The 5,916-nt window shown below is 37.7% G+C and overlaps 1 pseudogene; it reads left to right on the plus strand.

Annotated features, from left to right (window-relative positions):
* The first annotated feature begins 3,806 nt into the window (after window positions 1–3,806).
* On the plus strand, window positions 3,807–3,891 carry LOC117284948 (annotated as a pseudogene).
* The last annotated feature ends 2,025 nt before the right edge of the window (window positions 3,892–5,916 follow it).

Here is a 5,916-nt window from a genome sequence, read left to right on the forward strand (position 1 = left end):
TTTTTTTTTTTTTTTTTTTTTTTTTTTTTGGTACCAGGGATCGAAGTTGGGTCCTTGTGCTTGCAAGGCAGGCAGCAAACCACTGAGCTACATCCCTGGCCCAGTAAAGTTTTGATATAACTGCTCAAAATACATTGACCCAGAAACCAGTTCCCAAGATTGTGACCTGGTTAAGAATGGAATGAGGTCTAGGTACCTATGTGTGTGTGTGTGCGTATACAAATATGTATTTGACTTTATAAGAAATCGTGATGCACTGAGATTGTTTCTACAACCTAAAATGAGCACCTAAATCTTCACAGAACTTCGTCATCTCTTCTTCTTAGGAAGCTACACTTTTTTTTTTGGTACCAGGGATCCAACTCAGGACCTTGGGGTTGTGAGGCAGACAGCAGCATCACTGAACTAACTCCCCAGCCCGGGAAGCTACACTCTTGTTGCACTGAAATTCTCACCTTTCAAAAATATATTTTGAAATGTTTTTAGAAGGCCACAAGGGCCAGCTTATTATCATGCAAGAAAATTTGTCTATTTCTTCACATCTGAGGTATGTCTAAGAAAATGAGATTATCTTATTTCATCCTACAATCATTTCTCTTTGAGGAGTGACTTGTGAATATTTCTGAAAGTCAAATTTAACCCTAAAAGAAGAAAATTTGCCACGATTAAGTACAGTCATAAGAATAAGACAAAAGATAAAAATGTCAATCCAAAATTAAAATTCTGAGCACATAAGCAAAAGCAGCTTTCAATAAAAGCTCCAAATAGATCACTTTATGGGGATCATTCATTTGGCTTTAGCCGCTGTAATATATTTGTTGAAAAAATCATAACTTTACATTTATATATATACATATATATAATTTCAGTTTGGAACATGATGTTTATGTATTATATAGTCTCAGTGTGGAGCATGACAATGACAAGGGAAGAACTTCTCACCAGCATGAGAATTTTTTTTGTCCTACATTTCCCTAAATAGTGCTAAACATAAAAATAAGAATGTTTTAACCACATAGAAACTTCATAAAGATAGAATGCAGAAACAAATAACTGCAATCCTAAAACCATGGTAGTTGGTTTTTATTGAATTTTTCCAAAATGAAAAAGACTGAGCAGAAGGCACTAACAAGAACTTAGTAATCAGTGTTATGAGAGGCCAGATAAATTAGGCTTGTGTTCTAAAAGAACAGAGACTTAAAAATATTCAGCAAACAGCTGCTACTGAACAGCCCAACCAAGCAACTAAAACAATCCAATCCACTTGAGGGGAAGGATTGAAGACAGGTGGTACTGATCTGTCCTGACACATAAATAAATAAATAAAAATATCTAATATTTAACGAGAGACAAACCCTCTACTTCAGGTTTCCTAACCCTTTCACAAAATCAAGACTGACCTATTCATGAACAAACGGAATTTAGCCTTTTGTACTGAACTTAGCTTTTGCTCTACCTCAGAAGTTTCTTTTAGAACTGTATTTTCAACAAAACAAAACGAAACAAACAAACAAACAAAAAAGAACTATATTTTCATGTAAGTGATAAATTAACCAATAAACTTAGGCAAAATGTCAGTAAGTGTGGAGGTCAGATTGTCTATGCTCTCCTTTGTTTTTCAACATTATACAGTATTTTAAAACAATGTCAGAATTAGAAAGGTCATCAGAACAAGAAGTCTAATAAACTGTCATAACAAAGAGAAACCTAAGGAGATATAAACACTAAATGCAACAGTGTTCTAGAAGGCATCCTGGCAAAAAAAAAAAGGGCATTAGGTACAGGCTAAGGAAATTTGAGTATACTAAGGATTTTACTTGGTAATAATGCATCAGTACTAGTTCTTTAATTATAGCAAATGTAGCATACTAATATAACATCTTGTTAAGAGGAAACTGTGTGTAGATACATAAAAACAATCTAGTATTTTTCTGTAACTCTAAAACCGATCATTAATCATTCCAAATAAGTCTATTTAAAACTCCAAAAGCACAAAAATTATTTATCAGTAGACTACGTTAAGTCTTTACCAAAATTGATTTTTTGGAAGAGATTATTTTAAAAAAAATTTACTAGTACATACTTGCAGTTCATAATGATTATATTCATTGTGGGTAGTTTGTACATGTACATAACAAATCTGAATTCTTTTTGTGTCCCTTTACCTTCTCCAGAGAAAAAATTTTAAAGTGACAATGTTAAATCTAGCAACGGGTTCTTGAAATATAGAAAGAAAAATAATACTGTTTCCAAGAGGACCAAGCCCTGAATGTAAATCAGGATCCTTGGGTTTGCTCCTCTAAATCTGATAGTGATTTCTAGGTACTCATTTTCATCTTCTTCCCCCCATCTTAAAAAATAGTAGCAGACAGCTGGGCATAATGGCACCATGCCTGTAAACCCAGCTACTCAGGAGGCTGAGGCAGGAGGATTGCAAGTTCCAGGCCAGCCTGGGCAAAGGACTGGGGGCGAGGTATAGCCCAGTGGTAGAACTCATGAGCACACGGCCTTGGGTTCAATCCCTAGTACTGTAACCCTAAAAATGTACTAGAACCATGAGAATTCGCCTACAGGAACAAGAGGAAAATATAATTCAGGACGGAGATTACATTTGCAGTAAGAGGGAATGCACTTTCAGCCATAAAAAGAGAATCCTATACAACAATAAATTTTTAATCCCAAGAAACCAAAGTGTATAAATGCAAGTTAGCATTTGAGTTCATATTCTAGGAAAAAACCAAAGATTTGGCTGGATTTAAGTTTTTAATTTAAAAAGACAAATTATAAAGGCAAAAGAAACAAAAAAATCCCTAAGAACTTTAAATAATATGAAAATCTGACTGACTTGACTGAATATAGTCTAGTTAATTCATGGGTGAAAAAAATGGCCACATTTTTCCATTTAATCCAAGTTCTCTTTTTAATCCTGAAAAGATACAGAGCTAAAAAACTTCTATATTAACTTCTAAACCAGTAAAGGCTTTAAGTAGTACACCTTTAATGAAGGAATAGTCTGGATCAAGTACTTTATGCCTGAAATGACATAAATAAAATCTTGGATTTGGCTGGATGTGGTAGCGCACACCTACTGGGAGGCTGAGGCAGGAAAACTGCAAGTCCAAGCCCAGTCTGGGCAACTCAGGGAGATCCTGTCTGAAAAAACAAAAAAGAGAGCTTGGGATGTGGCTCAATGCAAAGGCCTTTGGTTCAATTCCCAGCAGTTAACAACAACAATAACAAAAATCTTGGGTTTATTAACTCGTGACTAGGTAGAAAAGATTTTGAAAATGGCTTGTTTGTCCTGACATTAGAAAGGCTATCAATTTTGTTTTTATTTATTTATTTATGTTTGGTACCAGGGATGGAACTCGGGTCCTTGCTCTTGCAAGGCAGGCCACAGAACCGCTGAGCTAAATCCCCGGCTCTCAATTTTGTTTTTAGAGACAGGGCCTTGCTATATATACATAGTTCATGCTGGCCTTAAACTCACTATGTAACCTAGGGTGGCCTTGAACTGACAGTGATTCTCCTGCCTCAGCCTTCAAAGTGCTAGGATTACAGGCATATGCCACCATACAGCAGAAAGGCACTGATTTTGAAATTGTGGAGACTAAAATAAATAGCAAAAGATTAAAGTAAGAGCAAAGCCACCATTCTCTGAATCCACTCGTATTTACCTTTCAAACCAACCAGTGAGAAAATATGTTTGATTCCAATATCTGACAGATTGGTTTCATCATTCTCAAATATACCTACAACTAAAACTAGCATAAACTTTAAAAATTTATTTTTATCAAGTGAATAAAATCGCTTCTCGGCCCTTTTGGCTAAGATCAAGTGTAGTATCAAGTGAATAAAAATTTTAGTTGTTTTTAAACTGCAGTAAAATATACATAACACACAACTATCATAAAGTGCTCTGGTCAGGAGCATTAGGTACATTCACAGTATCTGAGACAGCAACCTCTAGAATTCAATAATAAATTTTTAACACCAGCGTCTGTATGCTGCTGGCCTGCAGAGTAACGAAGATCTTAACGGTATAAGAGGTTTGAACTATTTTATTGTTGCCCACTGAGTCAACTGCAAAATACCAAATGTAATTTATTCTTTTATAAATTTTTTTTTCTTCAGCAGAATTTTGAAATCATTTTCCTTTGTTGAAGAAATATATAAAGGCTCCACATGGAAACCTGGATGTGTATAATTGCACACTCAGAATTACTATGAAATCTATCACTAAGCAAACTGATAGGATGTTCCTTTCAAGTTGGCTGTCTCTTTAATCAAGTACCTCACTGAAGGAATTTCCAATCACAAGTATAAAGCTCTGCAGTAGTACTTTACAGAGTTCTGTAACTGAATCTCTTTAGGGGAAAAAAAGACACCCTTTCATTTCTAGGCCTCTACTTCAAGTGCAAATTACAATTCAATTCATTAGGTTGCTTTTTGGCAGTGTACTCAAAGGTCTCACAAATGACTTTTCAGAGATGTATCTCAGGAGTTCATCTCAGGAGTTCATCGATTGGCAGACCTAGTTAACAGGCCAACTGAACTACAGGGCACTCACTGGTTACCTTCTTTACCCCGATTTTACTTTTGATACGTCACTAGGCTACAAACACTTAAGTCTTACTAAATATTCCTCAATCTATATTCTGACTGTTCAACCAGTAATATGGAATCCAACTAGGATCAATTTCAGACCTTACTCAAGTCTGAAACTATTTTTTGTTGTGACTAAAAATAGAAAGAATTAATCGCAACCAAACTGGGTAACAGCAGTAAATGCAGAGTCAGAAAATGGATAAGCTTTGTCTTCACTGCTCATTAATGACCTCCCCCTTCCTTTAAAATAAAAAATTTTCAGAATGTTAGCATTCTGTACTGCATTCAAGGCCCTTTTCTACTTCAGAGGAAAGAAAACAAGTATAGCTCTGAAAGACTTTGATCCAAGAAGCTGGCAGAAATTTTACAGATACTTTAAAGGTTATTTATAACAATAGTTACAAACAATACGGTTCTCATAGGTTGCATCTGTCATCCAACTGTAGGCCTGAGACCTCAGACACAAAAAAAGTACTGCTTAAATACACACAAATTTTGAGGCCAACATTAAATCTACTACCAGAGGTCCAATGTTGAGCCCTGCCTCGCCAATTTCTGCGATGGAACCACAGTTCTTAATCCCTGAGTATTTGAAGGCTACATAAAGCTCCTTTAGGGGCACTTGTTTCCCACAACTCTGAACTGCCAGCAAGTTAAGACAAGGGCATCCAGAGGCCTCAAAGGCCAAAACTGGAAAGCTTTAGGCTAACGCTCTACTTAGAGATTAACTACTTCTCTAAGGACTCGAAACATATTTTGAATGCTTCCCGACTTTCTCATTTTTGTGTGCAGACATCGTCTCGGTGCTGTATAAATTAGTCATACTGTATGCTCTATTTTAGATGCAGTGTACAGTACATATATATAGAACGCCGGGAGCCGTGCATGGACCCATTTGCTGTGAGTCAGGTGGGTTCAATGGATGCTCTGCCCGGATAATTAGAAATCCTCCCTGCACCTCCCATTCCTGAGGATTTTCCTCGATGTAGGGTGAGCACGGACCGGGGGAGGGAGGGAGAGGCTCCCCAAATTACCCAAAGGCTCAATGGGTACCTGAGGTGGCTCTGCTTCCCACCCGTCCTGGGAGGGCCTCACCTCCAGCTTGTCGGTCAGCTCCTTATGCATCTGCTCATACTGCCGGCTCATGTCCTGGTTCCTCTCTAGCAGCGCCTTGCCCAGCCGGGCGGCCAACACCAGATCTTTCTCCTTCTGCCGAATCACTGACAGCAGCTCTGGGTCCTGGGCGGGAGGCGGCTGCGAATCGGTCCCCCCGGCCAAAGGCCCGGGTTCGGCCTCAGGATGCTCCCC

Source organism: Fukomys damarensis, unplaced genomic scaffold (genome assembly GCF_012274545.1).
Source record: "Fukomys damarensis isolate Sample0158 unplaced genomic scaffold, DMR_v1.0_HiC HiC_scaffold_27001, whole genome shotgun sequence".
Taxonomy (NCBI): domain Eukaryota; kingdom Metazoa; phylum Chordata; class Mammalia; order Rodentia; family Bathyergidae; genus Fukomys; species Fukomys damarensis.